The sequence below is a fragment of the Oncorhynchus tshawytscha genome, unplaced genomic scaffold, assembly GCF_018296145.1.
Source record: "Oncorhynchus tshawytscha isolate Ot180627B unplaced genomic scaffold, Otsh_v2.0 Un_contig_7123_pilon_pilon, whole genome shotgun sequence".
Classification (NCBI taxonomy): Eukaryota; Metazoa; Chordata; class Actinopteri; order Salmoniformes; family Salmonidae; genus Oncorhynchus; species Oncorhynchus tshawytscha.
This window is the reverse complement of record NW_024609705.1, coordinates 41,418-57,810: the sequence shown is the minus strand read 5'-3', so window position 1 is coordinate 57,810 and position 16,393 is coordinate 41,418. Positions and strand designations below refer to the sequence as shown.

At 45.6% G+C, this 16,393-nt stretch overlaps 19 non-coding genes across 19 annotated transcripts; all 19 read left to right on the top strand.

Moving 5' to 3' along the window:
* Window positions 1-2,646: 2,646 nt before the first annotated feature.
* Window positions 2,647-2,718, top strand: trnae-cuc. The gene has a single exon. It is a non-coding gene; the product is annotated as a tRNA-Glu (tRNA).
* Window positions 2,719-3,696: 978 nt separating this feature from the next.
* Window positions 3,697-3,768, top strand: trnae-cuc. The gene has a single exon. It is a non-coding gene; the product is annotated as a tRNA-Glu (tRNA).
* A 109-nt stretch (window positions 3,769-3,877) lies between these two features.
* On the top strand, window positions 3,878-3,949 carry trnae-cuc. The gene has a single exon. It is a non-coding gene; the product is annotated as a tRNA-Glu (tRNA).
* A 109-nt stretch (window positions 3,950-4,058) lies between these two features.
* On the top strand, window positions 4,059-4,129 carry trnae-cuc. Its single transcript has one exon. It is a non-coding gene; the product is annotated as a tRNA-Glu (tRNA).
* Window positions 4,130-5,105: 976 nt separating this feature from the next.
* trnae-cuc lies at window positions 5,106-5,177 on the top strand. The gene has a single exon. It is a non-coding gene; the product is annotated as a tRNA-Glu (tRNA).
* A 109-nt stretch (window positions 5,178-5,286) lies between these two features.
* trnae-cuc lies at window positions 5,287-5,357 on the top strand. Its single transcript has one exon. It is a non-coding gene; the product is annotated as a tRNA-Glu (tRNA).
* Window positions 5,358-6,333: 976 nt separating this feature from the next.
* trnae-cuc lies at window positions 6,334-6,405 on the top strand. The gene has a single exon. It is a non-coding gene; the product is annotated as a tRNA-Glu (tRNA).
* A 109-nt stretch (window positions 6,406-6,514) lies between these two features.
* On the top strand, window positions 6,515-6,586 carry trnae-cuc. The gene has a single exon. It is a non-coding gene; the product is annotated as a tRNA-Glu (tRNA).
* A 960-nt stretch (window positions 6,587-7,546) lies between these two features.
* trnae-cuc lies at window positions 7,547-7,618 on the top strand. The gene has a single exon. It is a non-coding gene; the product is annotated as a tRNA-Glu (tRNA).
* Window positions 7,619-8,774: 1,156 nt separating this feature from the next.
* Window positions 8,775-8,846, top strand: trnae-cuc. Its single transcript has one exon. It is a non-coding gene; the product is annotated as a tRNA-Glu (tRNA).
* A 109-nt stretch (window positions 8,847-8,955) lies between these two features.
* trnae-cuc lies at window positions 8,956-9,027 on the top strand. Its single transcript has one exon. It is a non-coding gene; the product is annotated as a tRNA-Glu (tRNA).
* A 975-nt stretch (window positions 9,028-10,002) lies between these two features.
* trnae-cuc lies at window positions 10,003-10,074 on the top strand. The gene has a single exon. It is a non-coding gene; the product is annotated as a tRNA-Glu (tRNA).
* Window positions 10,075-10,183: 109 nt separating this feature from the next.
* On the top strand, window positions 10,184-10,255 carry trnae-cuc. The gene has a single exon. It is a non-coding gene; the product is annotated as a tRNA-Glu (tRNA).
* A 976-nt stretch (window positions 10,256-11,231) lies between these two features.
* Window positions 11,232-11,303, top strand: trnae-cuc. Its single transcript has one exon. It is a non-coding gene; the product is annotated as a tRNA-Glu (tRNA).
* Window positions 11,304-11,412: 109 nt separating this feature from the next.
* trnae-cuc lies at window positions 11,413-11,484 on the top strand. The gene has a single exon. It is a non-coding gene; the product is annotated as a tRNA-Glu (tRNA).
* Window positions 11,485-12,460: 976 nt separating this feature from the next.
* On the top strand, window positions 12,461-12,532 carry trnae-cuc. Its single transcript has one exon. It is a non-coding gene; the product is annotated as a tRNA-Glu (tRNA).
* Window positions 12,533-13,689: 1,157 nt separating this feature from the next.
* Window positions 13,690-13,761, top strand: trnae-cuc. Its single transcript has one exon. It is a non-coding gene; the product is annotated as a tRNA-Glu (tRNA).
* Window positions 13,762-13,870: 109 nt separating this feature from the next.
* Window positions 13,871-13,942, top strand: trnae-cuc. The gene has a single exon. It is a non-coding gene; the product is annotated as a tRNA-Glu (tRNA).
* Window positions 13,943-15,964: 2,022 nt separating this feature from the next.
* On the top strand, window positions 15,965-16,036 carry trnae-cuc. Its single transcript has one exon. It is a non-coding gene; the product is annotated as a tRNA-Glu (tRNA).
* Window positions 16,037-16,393: the final 357 nt, after the last annotated feature.

The window sequence follows — 16,393 nt, the reverse complement described above, 5'->3', positions numbered from 1 at the left end:
CCCATAGCACCATATCAACCCATTAAAATAGTGGTAGTCAAAGTTGGGGTCGTGACCCCAGTGGGGTGGGATGGGGCCGCAATAAATTATTGGGGAAAAAATTGGGGTTCCAAGAAATTCTAGCAGCAGAAATGGGTCGGTCCCCCCTGAAAACTTTTGAATAAAACTGATTTAAAATAACCTCTAGCGCCAGAACTATCCTTTAAGATCTACTCAAATGTGTTGGCTACGGAGTAAGGGCTAGGGCTTGTTTTTGGGATGGGGCCCATAGGTTCCATGTAGCTTTGAAAATGATTTCTGCAGGACATTAAACATACAGTAACTTTACCATTTCATATTGTGAACAGATTCATAAACTTTATCCTTCCCTGGTGGTCTAGTGGTTAGGCTTTGTCAGTCTCACCACTGTAGCCAGGGTTTGATTCCTGATCAGGAAACAAGTATTTTGCTCCTTGTTTACTGATGCAACCTGTCACAATGAATTTAGTCAGTTATCGCACATACTGTATGTACCACTTCAAATTGCAAACCGATTTGCCCTGCAGTGTCCTTCCCAGGTGTTCTAGTGGTGCACCAGACCCTCCTGCAGCAAAAAACCCCCACAACATGATGCTGTGCTTCACGGTTGGGATGGTTTTCTTCGGCTTGCGAGCATCCCACTTTTCGATATAGGACTCGTTTGCCTGTGGATATAGACCATTTTGTACCTGTTTCCTCCAGCATCTTCACAATGTCCTTTGCTGTTGTTCTGGGATGGAATTGCACTTTTCGACCCAAAGTACGTTCATCTCTAGGAGACAGAACGCGTCTCCTTCCTGAGCGGTATGACGCCTGCGTGGTCCCATGGTGTTTATACTTGCCTACTATTGTTTCTACAGATGAGCGAGGTACCTTCAGGCGTTTGGAAATTACTCCCAAGGATGAACCAGACTTGTGGAGGTCTACATTTTTTTTCTGAGGTCTTGGCTGATTTCCTTTGGTTTTCCCATGGAGTCAAGCAAAGAGGCACTGAGTTTGAAGGTAGGCCTTGAAATACATCTACAGGTGCACCTCCAATTGACTCAAAGGATGTCAATTAGCCTATCAGAAGCTTCTAAAGCCATGACATCATTTTCGGGAATTTTCCAAACTGTTTAAAGGCACAGACAACTTAGTGTATGTAAACTTCTGACCCACTGGATTTGTGATACACTGAATTATAAGTGAAACAATCGGTCTGAAAACAATTGTTGGAAAAATGACTTGTGTCATGCACAAAGTAGATGTCCTAACCGACTGCCAAAACTATAGTTTGTTAACAAGAAATGTGTGGAGGGTTGACAAACAGGTTTTAATGACTCCAGCCTAAGAGGATGGAAACTTACGACTTCAACTGTATGTACCAGCTCACACTGGGAAATGATTTTCACTCTAGTACCCTTCCCTGGTGGTCTAGTGGTTAGGATTCGGCGCTCTCACCGGCCCGGGTTCGATTCCCGGTCAGGGAACTACTCTTTTGCTACATGTTTACTTGTGCAACCTGTCACTATGAATATGGAAGGTTATCGCACATATGTACCAGCTCACACTGGGAACCGATTTGCACTGTAGTACCCTTCCCTGGTGGTCTAGTGGTTAGGATTCAGCGCTCTCACCGCCGTGGCCCGGGTTCGATTCCCGTTCAGGGAAATAGTCTATGCTCCTTCTTTACTTGTGCAACCTGTCACTATGAATTTAGTAGGTTGTCGCACATATGTACCACTTCAAATTGCAAACCGATTTGCCCTGCAGTGTCCTTCCCAGGTGTTCTAGTGGTGCACCAGACCCTCCTGCAGCAAAAAAAACCCCCACAACATGATGCTGTGCTTCACGGTTGGGATGGTTTTCTTCGGCTTGCGAGCATCCCACTTTTCGATATAGGACTCGTTTGCCTGTGGATATAGACCATTTTGTACCTGTTTCCTCCAGCATCTTCACAAGGTCCTTTGCTGTTGTTCTGGGATGGAATTGCACTTTTCGACCCAAAGTACGTTCATCTCTAGGAGACAGAACGCGTCTCCTTCCTGAGCGGTATGACGCCTGCGTGGTCCCATGGTGTTTATACTTGCGTACTATTGTTTCTACAGATGAGCGAGGTACCTTCAGGCGTTTGGAAATTGCTCCCAAGGATGAACCAGACTTGTGGAGGTCTACATTTTTTTCTGAGGTCTTGGCTAATTTCCTTTGGTTTTCCCATGGAGTCAAGCAAAGAGGCACTGAGTTTGAAGGTAGGCCTTGAAATACATCTACAGGTACACCTCCAATTGACTCAAAGGATGTCAATTAGCCTATCAGAAGCTTCTAAAGCCATGACATCATTTTCGGGAATTTTCCAAACTGTTTAAAGGCACAGACAACTTAGTGTATGTAAACTTCTGACCCACTGGATTTGTGATACACTGAATTATAAGTGAAATAATCGGTCTGAAAACAATTGTTGGAAAAATGACTTGTGTCATGCACAAAATAGATGTCCTAACCGACTGCCAAAACTATAGTTTGTTAACAAGAAATGTGTGGAGGGTTGACAAACAGGTTTTAATGACTCCAGCCTAAGAGGATGGAAACTTACGAATTCAACTGTATGTACCAGCTCACACTGGGAAACGATTTTCACTCTAGTACCCTTCCCTGGTGGTCTAGTGGTTAGGATTCGGCGCTCTCACCGCCGCAGCCCGGGTTCGATTCCCGGTCAGGGAAATAGTCTATGCTCCTTCTTTACTTGTGCAACCTGTCACTATGAATTTAGTAGGTTGTCGCACATATGTACCACTTCAAATTGCAAACCGATTTGCCCTGCAGTGTCCTTCCCAGGTGTTCTAGTGGTGCACCAGACCCTCCTGCAGCAAAAAAACCCCACAACATGATGCTGTGCTTCACGGTTGGGATGGTTTTCTTCGGCTTGCGAGCATCCCACTTTTCGATATAGGACTCGTTTGCCTGTGGATATAGACCATTTTGTACCTGTTTCCTCCAGCATCTTCACAAGGTCCTTTGCTGTTGTTCTGGGATGGAATTGCACTTTTCGACCCAAAGTACGTTCATCTCTAGGAGACAGAACGCGTCTCCTTCCTGAGCGGTATGACGCCTGCGTGGTCCCATGGTGTTTATACTTGCGTACTATTGTTTCTACAGATGAGCGAGGTACCTTCAGGCGTTTGGAAATTGCTCCCAAGGATGAACCAGACTTGTGGAGGTCTACATTTTTTTTTCTGAGGTCTTGGCTAATTTCCTTTGGTTTTCCCATGGAGTCAAGCAAAGAGGCACTGAGTTTGAAGGTAGGCCTTGAAATACATCTACAGGTACACCTCCAATTGACTCAAAGGATGTCAATTAGCCTATCAGAAGCTTCTAAAGCCATGACATCATTTTCGGGAATTTTCCAAACTGTTTAAAGGCACAGACAACTTAGTGTATGTAAACTTCTGACCCACTGGATTTGTGATACACTGAATTATAAGTGAAATAATCGGTCTGAAAACAATTGTTGGAAAAATGACTTGTGTCATGCACAAAGTAGATGTCCTAACCGACTGCCAAAACTATAGTTTGTTAACAAGAAATGTGTGGAGGGTTGACAAACAGGTTTTAATGACTCCAGCCTAAGAGGATGGAAACTTACGACTTCAACTGTATGTACCAGCTCACACTGGGAAACGATTTTCACTCTAGTACCCTTCCCTGGTGGTCTAGTGGTTAGGATTCGGCGCTCTCACCGCCGCGGCCCGGGTTCGATTCCCGGTCAGGGAACTACTCTTTTGCTACATGTTTACTTGTGCAACCTGTCACTATGAATATGGAAGGTTATCGCACATATGTACCAGCTCACACTGGGAACCGATTTGCACTGTAGTACCCTTCCCTGGTGGTCTAGTGGTTAGGATTCGGCGCTCTCACCGCCGCGGCCCGGGTTCGATTCCCGGTCAGGGAACTAGTCTTTTGCTACATGTTTACTTGTGCAACCTGTCACTATGAATATGGAAGGTTATCGCACATATGTACCAGCTCACACTGGGAACCGATTTGCACTGTAGTACCCTTCCCTGGTGGTCTAGTGGTTAGGATTCGGCGCTCTCACCGCCGCGGCCGGGTTCGATTCCCGGTCAGGGAAATAGTCTATGCTCCTTCTTTACTTGTGCAACCTGTCACTATGAATTTAGTAGGTTGTCGCACATATGTACCACTTCAAATTGCAAACCGATTTGCCCTGCAGTGTCCTTCCCAGGTGTTCTAGTGGTGCACCAGACCCTCCTGCAGCAAAAAAACCCCACAACATGATGCTGTGCTTCACGGTTGGGATGGTTTTCTTCGGCTTGCGAGCATCCCACTTTTCGATATAGGACTCGTTTGCCTGTGGATATAGACCATTTTGTACCTGTTTCCTCCAGCATCTTCACAAGGTCCTTTGCTGTTGTTCTGGGATGGAATTGCACTTTTCGACCCAAAGTACGTTCATCTCTAGGAGACAGAACGCGTCTCCTTCCTGAGCGGTATGACGCCTGCGTGGTCCCATGGTGTTTATACTTGCGTACTATTGTTTCTACAGATGAGCGAGGTACCTTCAGGCGTTTGGAAATTGCTCCCAAGGATGAACCAGACTTGTGGAGGTCTACATTTTTTTCTGAGGTCTTGGCTAATTTCCTTTGGTTTTCCCATGGAGTCAAGCAAAGAGGCACTGAGTTTGAAGGTAGGCCTTGAAATACATCTACAGGTACACCTCCAATTGACTCAAAGGATGTCAATTAGCCTATCAGAAGCTTCTAAAGCCATGACATCATTTTCGGGAATTTTCCAAACTGTTTAAAGGCACAGACAACTTAGTGTATGTAAACTTCTGACCCACTGGATTTGTGATACACTGAATTATAAGTGAAATAATCGGTCTGAAAACAATTGTTGGAAAAATGACTTGTGTCATGCACAAAGTAGATGTCCTAACCGACTGCCAAAACTATAGTTTGTTAACAAGAAATGTGTGGAGGGTTGACAAACAGGTTTTAATGACTCCAGCCTAAGAGGATGGAAACTTACGACTTCAACTGTATGTACCAGCTCACACTGGGAAACGATTTTCACTCTAGTACCCTTCCCTGGTGGTCTAGTGGTTAGGATTCGGCGCTCTCACCGCCGCGGCCCGGGTTCGATTCCCGGTCAGGGAACTACTCTTTTGCTACATGTTTACTTGTGCAACCTGTCACTATGAATATGGAAGGTTATCGCACATATGTACCAGCTCACACTGGGAACCGATTTGCACTGTAGTACCCTTCCCTGGTGGTCTAGTGGTTAGGATTCGGCGCTCTCACCGCCGCGCCCGGGTTCGATTCCCGGTCAGGGAAATAGTCTATGCTCCTTCTTTACTTGTGCAACCTGTCACTATGAATTTAGTAGGTTGTCGCACATATGTACCACTTCAAATTGCAAACCAATTTGCCCTGCAGTGTCCTTCCCAGGTGTTCTAGTGGTGCACCAGACCCTCCTGCAGCAAAAAAAAAACACAACATGATGCTGTGCTTCACGTTTGGGATGGTTTTCTTCGGCTTGCGAGCATCCCACTTTTCGATATAGGACTCGTTTGCCTGTGGATATAGACCATTTTGTACCTGTTTCCTCCAGCATCTTCACAAGGTCCTTTGCTGTTGTTCTGGGATGGAATTGCACTTTTCGACCCAAAGTACGTTCATCTCTAGGAGACAGAACGCGTCTCCTTCCTGAGCGGTATGACGCCTGCGTGGTCCCATGGTGTTTATACTTGCGTACTATTGTTTCTACAGATGAGCGAGGTACCTTCAGGCGTTTGGAAATTGCTCCCAAGGATGAACCAGACTTGTGGAGGTCTACATTTTTTTCTGAGGTCTTGGCTAATTTCCTTTGGTTTTCCCATGGAGTCAAGCAAAGAGGCACTGAGTTTGAAGGTAGGCCTTGAAATACATCTACAGGTACACCTCCAATTGACTCAAAGGATGTCAATTAGCCTATCAGAAGCTTCTAAAGCCATGACATCATTTTCGGGAATTTTCCAAACTGTTTAAAGGCACAGACAACTTAGTGTATGTAAACTTCTGACCCACTGGATTTGTGATACACTGAATTATAAGTGAAATAATCGGTCTGAAAACAATTGTTGGAAAAATGACTTGTGTCATGCACAAAGTAGATGTCCTAACCGACTGCCAAAACTATAGTTTGTTAACAAGAAATGTGTGGAGGGTTGACAAACAGGTTTTAATGACTCCAGCCTAAGAGGATGGAAACTTACGACTTCAACTGTATGTACCAGCTCACACTGGGAAACGATTTTCACTCTAGTACCCTTCCCTGGTGGTCTAGTGGTTAGGATTCGGCGCTCTCACCGCCGCGGCCCGGGTTCGATTCCCGGTCAGGGAACTACTCTTTTGCTACATGTTTACTTGTGCAACCTGTCACTATGAATATGGAAGGTTATCGCACATATGTACCAGCTCACACTGGGAACCGATTTGCACTGTAGTACCCTTCCCTGGTGGTCTAGTGGTTAGGATTCGGCGCTCTCACCGCCGCGGCCCGGGTTCGATTCCTGGTCAGGGAAATAGTCTATGCTCCTTCTTTACTTGTGCAACCTGTCACTATGAATTTAGTAGGTTGTCGCACATATGTACCACTTCAAATTGCAAACCAATTTGCCCTGCAGTGTCCTTCCCAGGTGTTCTAGTGGTGCACCAGACCCTCCTGCAGCAAAAAAAACCCACAACATGATGCTGTGCTTTTCTTCGGCTTGCGAGCATCCCACTTTTCGATATAGGACTCGTTTGCCTGTGGATATAGACCATTTTGTACCTGTTTCCTCCAGCATCTTCACAAGGTCCTTTGCTGTTGTTCTGGGATGGAATTGCACTTTTCGACCCAAAGTACGTTCATCTCTAGGAGACAGAACGCGTCTCCTTCCTGAGCGGTATGACGCCTGCGTGGTCCCATGGTGTTTATACTTGCGTACTATTGTTTCTACAGATGAGCGAGGTACCTTCAGGCGTTTGGAAATTGCTCCCAAGGATGAACCAGACTTGTGGAGGTCTACATTTTTTTCTGAGGTCTTGGCTAATTTCCTTTGGTTTTCCCATGGAGTCAAGCAAAGAGGCACTGAGTTTGAAGGTAGGCCTTGAAATACATCTACAGGTACACCTCCAATTGACTCAAAGGATGTCAATTAGCCTATCAGAAGCTTCTAAAGCCATGACATCATTTTCGGGAATTTTCCAAACTGTTTAAAGGCACAGACAACTTAGTGTATGTAAACTTCTGACCCACTGGATTTGTGATACACTGAATTATAAGTGAAATAATCGGTCTGAAAACAATTGTTGGAAAAATGACTTGTGTCATGCACAAAGTAGATGTCCTAACCGACTGCCAAAACTATAGTTTGTTAACAAGAAATGTGTGGAGGGTTGACAAACAGGTTTTAATGACTCCAGCCTAAGAGGATGGAAACTTACGACTTCAACTGTATGTACCAGCTCACACTGGGAAACGATTTTCACTCTAGTACCCTTCCCTGGTGGTCTAGTGGTTAGGATTCGGCGCTCTCACCGCCGCGGCCCGGGTTCGATTCCCGGTCAGGGAACTACTCTTTTGCTACATGTTTACTTGTGCAACCTGTCACTATGAATATGGAAGGTTATCGCACATATGTACCAGCTCACACTGGGAACCGATTTGCACTGTAGTACCCTTCCCTGGTGGTCTAGTGGTTAGGATTCGGCGCTCTCACCGCCGCAGCCCGGGTTCGATTCCTGGTCAGGGAAATAGTCTATGCTCCTTCTTTACTTGTGCAACCTGTCACTATGAATTTAGTAGGTTGTCGCACATATGTACCACTTCAAATTGCAAACCAATTTGCCCTGCAGTGTCCTTCCCAGGTGTTCTAGTGGTGCACCAGACCCTCCTGCAGCAAAAAAAAACACAACATGATGCTGTGCTTCACGTTTGGGATGGTTTTCTTCGGCTTGCGAGCATCCCACTTTTCGATATAGGACTCGTTTGCCTGTGGATATAGACCATTTTGTACCTGTTTCCTCCAGCATCTTCACAAGGTCCTTTGCTGTTGTTCTGGGATGGAATTGCACTTTTCGACCCAAAGTACGTTCATCTCTAGGAGACAGAACGCGTCTCCTTCCTGAGCGGTATGACGCCTGCGTGGTCCCATGGTGTTTATACTTGCGTACTATTGTTTCTACAGATGAGCGAGGTACCTTCAGGCGTTTGGAAATTGCTCCCAAGGATGAACCAGACTTGTGGAGGTCTACATTTTTTTCTGAGGTCTTGGCTAATTTCCTTTGGTTTTCCCATGGAGTCAAGCAAAGAGGCACTGAGTTTGAAGGTAGGCCTTGAAATACATCTACAGGTACACCTCCAATTGACTCAAAGGATGTCAATTAGCCTATCAGAAGCTTCTAAAGCCATGACATCATTTTCGGGAATTTTCCAAACTGTTTAAAGGCACAGACAACTTAGTGTATGTAAACTTCTGACCCACTGGATTTGTGATACACTGAAATATAAGTGAAATAATCAGTCTGAAAACAATTGTTGGAAAAATGACTTGTGTCGTGCACAAAGTAGATGTCCTAACCGACTGCCAAAACTATAGTTTGTTAACAAGAAATGTGTGGAGGGTTGACAAACAGGTTTTAATGACTCCAGCCTAAGAGGATGGAAACTTACGACTTCAACTGTATGTACCAGCTCACACTGGGAAACGATTTTCACTCTAGTACCCTTCCCTGGTGGTCTAGTGGTTAGGATTCGGCGCTCTCACCGCCGCGGCCCGGGTTCGATTCCCGGTCAGGGAACTACTCTTTTGCTACATGTTTACTTGTGCAACCTGTCACTATGAATATGGAAGGTTATCGCACATATGTACCAGCTCACACTGGGAACCGATTTGCACTGTAGTACCCTTCCCTGGTGGTCTAGTGGTTAGGATTCGGCGCTCTCACCGCCGCGGCCCGGGTTCGATTCCTGGTCAGGGAAATAGTCTATGCTCCTTCTTTACTTGTGCAACCTGTCACTATGAATTTAGTAGGTTGTCGCACATATGTACCACTTCAAATTGCAAACCAATTTGCCCTGCAGTGTCCTTCCCAGGTGTTCTAGTGGTGCACCAGACCCTCCTGCAGCAAAAAAAACCCACAACATGATGCTGTGCTTTTCGGTTGGGATGGTTTTCTTCGCTTGCGAGCATCCCACTTTTCGATATAGGACTCGTTTGCCTGTGGATATAGACCATTTTGTACCTGTTTCCTCCAGCATCTTCACAAGGTCCTTTGCTGTTGTTCTGGGATGGAATTGCACTTTTCGACCCAAAGTACGTTCATCTCTAGGAGACAGAACGCGTCTCCTTCCTGAGCGGTATGACGCCTGCGTGGTCCCATGGTGTTTATACTTGCGTACTATTGTTTCTACAGATGAGCGAGGTACCTTCAGGCGTTTGGAAATTGCTCCCAAGGATGAACCAGACTTGTGGAGGTCTACATTTTTTTCTGAGGTCTTGGCTAATTTCCTTTGGTTTTCCCATGGAGTCAAGCAAAGAGGCACTGAGTTTGAAGGTAGGCCTTGAAATACATCTACAGGTACACCTCCAATTGACTCAAAGGATGTCAATTAGCCTATCAGAAGCTTCTAAAGCCATGACATCATTTTCGGGAATTTTCCAAACTGTTTAAAGGCACAGACAACTTAGTGTATGTAAACTTCTGACCCACTGGATTTGTGATACACTGAAATATAAGTGAAATAATCGGTCTGTAAACAATTGTTGGAAAAATGACTTGTGTCATGCACAAAGTAGATGTCCTAACCGACTGCCAAAACTATAGTTTGTTAACAAGAAATGTGTGGAGGGTTGACAAACAGGTTTTAATGACTCCAGCCTAAGAGGATGGAAACTTACGACTTCAACTGTATGTACCAGCTCACACTGGGAAACGATTTTCACTCTAGTACCCTTCCCTGGTGGTCTAGTGGTTAGGATTCGGCGCTCTCACCGCCGCGGCCCGGGTTCGATTCCCGGTCAGGGAACTACTCTTTTGCTACATGTTTACTTGTGCAACCTGTCACTATGAATATGGAAGGTTATCGCACATATGTACCAGCTCACACTGGGAACCGATTTGCACTGTAGTACCCTTCCCTGGTGGTCTAGTGGTTAGGATTCGGCGCTCTCACCGCCGCGGCCCGGGTTCGATTCCCGGTCAGGGAAATAGTCTATGCTCCTTCTTTACTTGTGCAACCTGTCACTATGAATTTAGTAGGTTGTGGCACATATGTACCACTTCAAATTGCAAACCAATTTGCCCTGCAGTGTCCTTCCCAGGTGTTCTAGTGGTGCACCAGACCCTCCTGCAGCAAAAAAAAACACAACATGATGCTGTGCTTCACGTTTGGGATGGTTTTCTTCGGCTTGCGAGCATCCCACTTTTCGATATAGGACTCGTTTGCCTGTGGATATAGACCATTTTGTACCTGTTTCCTCCAGCATCTTCACAAGGTCCTTTGCTGTTGTTCTGGGATGGAATTGCACTTTTCGACCCAAAGTACGTTCATCTCTAGGAGACAGAACGCGTCTCCTTCCTGAGCGGTATGACGCCTGCGTGGTCCCATGGTGTTTATACTTGCGTACTATTGTTTCTACAGATGAGCGAGGTACCTTCAGGCGTTTGGAAATTGCTCCCAAGGATGAACCAGACTTGTGGAGGTCTACATTTTTTTTCTGAGGTCTTGGCTAATTTCCTTTGGTTTTCCCATGGAGTCAAGCAAAGAGGCACTGAGTTTGAAGGTAGGCCTTGAAATACATCTACAGGTACACCTCCAATTGACTCAAAGGATGTCAATTAGCCTATCAGAAGCTTCTAAAGCCATGACATCATTTTCGGGAATTTTCCAAACTGTTTAAAGGCACAGACAACTTAGTGTATGTAAACTTCTGACCCACTGGATTTGTGATACACTGAAATATAAGTGAAATAATCGGTCTGAAAACAATTGTTGGAAAAATGACTTGTGTCATGCACAAAGTAGATGTCCTAACCGACTGCCAAAACTATAGTTTGTTAACAAGAAATGTGTGGAGGGTTGACAAACAGGTTTTAATGACTCCAGCCTAAGAGGATGGAAACTTACGACTTCAACTGTATGTACCAGCTCACACTGGGAAACGATTTTCACTCTAGTACCCTTCCCTGGTGGTCTAGTGGTTAGGATTCGGCGCTCTCACCGCCGCGGCCCGGGTTCGATTCCCGGTCAGGGAACTACTCTTTTGCTACATGTTTACTTGTGCAACCTGTCACTATGAATATGGAAGGTTATCGCACATATGTACCAGCTCACACTGGGAACCGATTTGCACTGTAGTACCCTTCCCTGGTGGTCTAGTGGTTAGGATTCGGCGCTCTCACCGCCGCGGCCCGGGTTCGATTCCCGGTCAGGGAAATAGTCTATGCTCCTTCTTTACTTGTGCAACCTGTCACTATGAATTTAGTAGGTTGTCGCACATATGTACCACTTCAAATTGCAAACCAATTTGCCCTGCAGTGTCCTTCCCAGGTGTTCTAGTGGTGCACCAGACCCTCCTGCAGCAAAAAAAACCCACAACATGATGCTGTGCTTCACGTTTGGGATGGTTTTCTTCGGCTTGCGAGCATCCCACTTTTCGATATAGGACTCGTTTGCCTGTGGATATAGACCATTTTGTACCTGTTTCCTCCAGCATCTTCACAAGGTCCTTTGCTGTTGTTCTGGGATGGAATTGCACTTTTCGACCCAAAGTACGTTCATCTCTAGGAGACAGAACGCGTCTCCTTCCTGAGCGGTATGACGCCTGCGTGGTCCCATGGTGTTTATACTTGCGTACTATTGTTTCTACAGATGAGCGAGGTACCTTCAGGCGTTTGGAAATTGCTCCCAAGGATGAACCAGACTTGTGGAGGTCTACATTTTTTTCTGAGGTCTTGGCTAATTTCCTTTGGTTTTCCCATGGAGTCAAGCAAAGAGGCACTGAGTTTGAAGGTAGGCCTTGAAATACATCTACAGGTACACCTCCAATTGACTCAAAGGATGTCAATTAGCCTATCAGAAGCTTCTAAAGCCATGACATCATTTTCGGGAATTTTCCAAACTGTTTAAAGGCACAGACAACTTAGTGTATGTAAACTTCTGACCCACTGGATTTGTGATACACTGAATTATAAGTGAAATAATCGGTCTGAAAACAATTGTTGGAAAAATGACTTGTGTCATGCACAAAGTAGATGTCCTAACCGACTGCCAAAACTATAGTTTGTTAACAAGAAATGTGTGGAGGGTTGACAAACAGGTTTTAATGACTCCAGCCTAAGAGGATGGAAACTTACGACTTCAACTGTATGTACCAGCTCACACTGGGAAACGATTTTCACTCTAGTACCCTTCCCTGGTGGTCTAGTGGTTAGGATTCGGCGCTCTCACCGCCGCGGCCCGGGTTCGATTCCCGGTCAGGGAACTACTCTTTTGCTACATGTTTACTTGTGCAACCTGTCACTATGAATATGGAAGGTTATCGCACATATGTACCAGCTCACACTGGGAACCGATTTGCACTGTAGTACCCTTCCCTGGTGGTCTAGTGGTTAGGATTCGGCGCTCTCACCGCCGCAGCCCGGGTTCGATTCCTGGTCAGGGAAATAGTCTATGCTCCTTCTTTACTTGTGCAACCTGTCACTATGAATTTAGTAGGTTGTCGCACATATGTACCACTTCAAATTGCAAACCGATTTGCCCTGCAGTGTCCTTCCCAGGTGTTCTAGTGGTGCACCAGACCCTCCTGCAGCAAAAAAACCCCACAACATGATGCTGTGCTTCACGGTTGGGATGGTTTTCTTCGGCTTGCGAGCATCCCACTTTTCGATATAGGACTCGTTTGCCTGTGGATATAGACCATTTTGTACCTGTTTCCTCCAGCATCTTCACAAGGTCCTTTGCTGTTGTTCTGGGATGGAATTGCACTTTTCGACCCAAAGTACGTTCATCTCTAGGAGACAGAACGCGTCTCCTTCCTGAGCGGTATGACGCCTGCGTGGTCCCATGGTGTTTATACTTGCGTACTATTGTTTCTACAGATGAGCGAGGTACCTTCAGGCGTTTGGAAATTGCTCCCAAGGATGAACCAGACTTGTGGAGGTCTACATTTTTTTCTGAGGTCTTGGCTAATTTCCTTTGGTTTTCCCATGGAGTCAAGCAAAGAGGCACTGAGTTTGAAGGTAGGCCTTGAAATACATCTACAGGTACACCTCCAATTGACTCAAAGGATGTCAATTAGCCTATCAGAAGCTTCTAAAGCCATGACATCATTTTCGGGAATTTTCCAAACTGTTTAAAGGCACAGACAACTTAGTGTATGTAAACTTCTGACCCACTGGATTTGTGATACACTGAAATATAAGTGAAATAATCGGTCTGTAAACAATTGTTGGAAAAATGACTTGTGTCATGCACAAAGTAGATGTCCTAACCGACTGCCAAAACTATAGTTTGTTAACAAGAAATGTGTGGAGGGTTGACAAACAGGTTTTAATGACTCCAGCCTAAGAGGATGGAAACTTACGACTTCAACTGTATGTACCAGCTCACACTGGGAAACGATTTTCACTCTAGTACCCTTCCCTGGTGGTCTAGTGGTTAGGATTCGGCGCTCTCACCGCCGCGGCCCGGGTTCGATTCCCGGTCAGGGAACTACTCTTTTGCTACATGTTTACTTGTGCAACCTGTCACTATGAATATGGAAGGTTATCGCACATATGTACCAGCTCACACTGGGAACCGATTTGCACTGTAGTACCCTTCCCTGGTGGTCTAGTGGTTAGGATTCGGCGCTCTCACCGCCGCGGCCCGGGTTCGATTCCCGGTCAGGGAAATAGTCTATGCTCCTTCTTTACTTGTGCAACCTGTCACTATGAATTTAGTAGGTTGTCGCACATATGTACCACTTCAAATTGCAAACCGATTTGCCCTGCAGTGTCCTTCCCAGGTGTTCTAGTGGTGCACCAGACCCTCCTGCAGCAAAAAAACCCCACAACATGATGCTGTGCTTCACGGTTGGGATGGTTTTCTTCGGCTTGCGAGCATCCCACTTTTCGATATAGGACTCGTTTGCCTGTGGATATAGACCATTTTGTACCTGTTTCCTCCAGCATCTTCACAAGGTCCTTTGCTGTTGTTCTGGGATGGAATTGCACTTTTCGACCCAAAGTACGTTCATCTCTAGGAGACAGAACGCGTCTCCTTCCTGAGCGGTATGACGCCTGCGTGGTCCCATGGTGTTTATACTTGCGTACTATTGTTTCTACAGATGAGCGAGGTACCTTCAGGCGTTTGGAAATTGCTCCCAAGGATGAACCAGACTTGTGGAGGTCTACATTTTTTTCTGAGGTCTTGGCTAATTTCCTTTGGTTTTCCCATGGAGTCAAGCAAAGAGGCACTGAGTTTGAAGGTAGGCCTTGAAATACATCTACAGGTACACCTCCAATTGACTCAAAGGATGTCAATTAGCCTATCAGAAGCTTCTAAAGCCATGACATCATTTTCGGGAATTTTCCAAACTGTTTAAAGGCACAGACAACTTAGTGTATGTAAACTTCTGACCCACTGGATTTGTGATACACTGAAATATAAGTGAAATAATCGGTCTGTAAACAATTGTTGGAAAAATGACTTGTGTCATGCACAAAGTAGATGTCCTAACCGACTGCCAAAACTATAGTTTGTTAACAAGAAATGTGTGGAGGGTTGACAAACAGGTTTTAATGACTCCAGCCTAAGAGGATGGAAACTTACAAATTCAACTGTATGTACCAGCTCACACTGGGAAACGATTTTCACTCTAGTACCCTTCCCTGGTGGTCTAGTGGTTAGGATTCAGCGCTCTCACCGCCGCGGCCCGGGTTCTATTCCCGGTCAGGGAAATAGTCTATGCTCCTTCTTTACTTGTGCAACCTGTCACTATGAATTTAGTAGGTTGTCGCACATATGTACCACTTCAAATTGCAAACCGATTTGCCCTGCAGTGTCCTTCCCAGGTGTTCTAGTGGTGCACCAGACCCTCCTGCAGCAAAAAACCCCCACAACATGATGCTGTGCTTCACGGTTGGGATGGTTTTCTTCGGCTTGCGAGCATCCCACTTTTCGATATAGGACTCGTTTGCCTGTGGATATAGACCATTTTGTACCTGTTTCCTCCAGCATCTTCACAAGGTCCTTTGCTGTTGTTCTGGGATGGAATTGCACTTTTCGACCCAAAGTACGTTCATCTCTAGGAGACAGAACGCGTCTCCTTCCTGAGCGGTATGACGCCTGCGTGGTCCCATGGTGTTTATACTTGCGTACTATTGTTTCTACAGATGAGCGAGGTACCTTCAGGCGTTTGGAAATTGCTCCCAAGGATGAACCAGACTTGTGGAGGTCTACATTTTTCTGAGGTCTTGGCTAATTTCCTTTGGTTTTCCCATGGAGTCAAGCAAAGAGGCACTGAGTTTGAAGGTAGGCCTTGAAATACATCTACAGGTACACCTCCAATTGACTCAAAGGATGTCAATTAGCCTATCAGAAGCTTCTAAAGCCATGACATCATTTTCGGGAATTTTCCAAACTGTTTAAAGGCACAGACAACTTAGTGTATGTAAACTTCTGACCCACTGGATTTGTGATACACTGAAATATAAGTGAAATAATCCGTCTGAAAACAATTGTTGGAAAAATGACTTGTGTCATGCACAAAATAGATGTCCTAACCGACTGCCAAAACTATAGTTTGTTAACAAGAAATGTGTGGAGGGTTGACAAACAGGTTTTAATGACTCCAGCCTAAGAGGATGGAAACTTACGAATTCAACTGTATGTACCAGCTCACACTGGGAAACGATTTTCACTCTAGTACCCTTCCCTGGTGGTCTAGTGGTTAGGATTCGGCGCTCTCACCGCCGCGGCCCGGGTTCGATTCCCGGTCAGGGAAATAGTCTATGCTCCTTCTTTACTTGTGCAACCTGTCACTATGAATTTAGTAGGTTGTCGCACATATGTACCACTTCAAATTGCAAACCGATTTGCCCTGCAGTGTCCTTCCCAGGTGTTCTAGTGGTGCACCAGACCCTCCTGCAGCAAAAAAAAAACCCCACAACATGATGCTGTGCTTCACGGTTGGGATGGTTTTCTTCGGCTTGCGAGCATCCCACTTTTCGATATAGGACTCGTTTGCCTGTGGATATAGACCATTTTGTACCTGTTTCCTCCAGCATCTTCACAAGGTCCTTTGCTGTTGTTCTGGGATGGAATTGCACTTTTCGACCCAAAGTACGTTCATCTCTAGGAG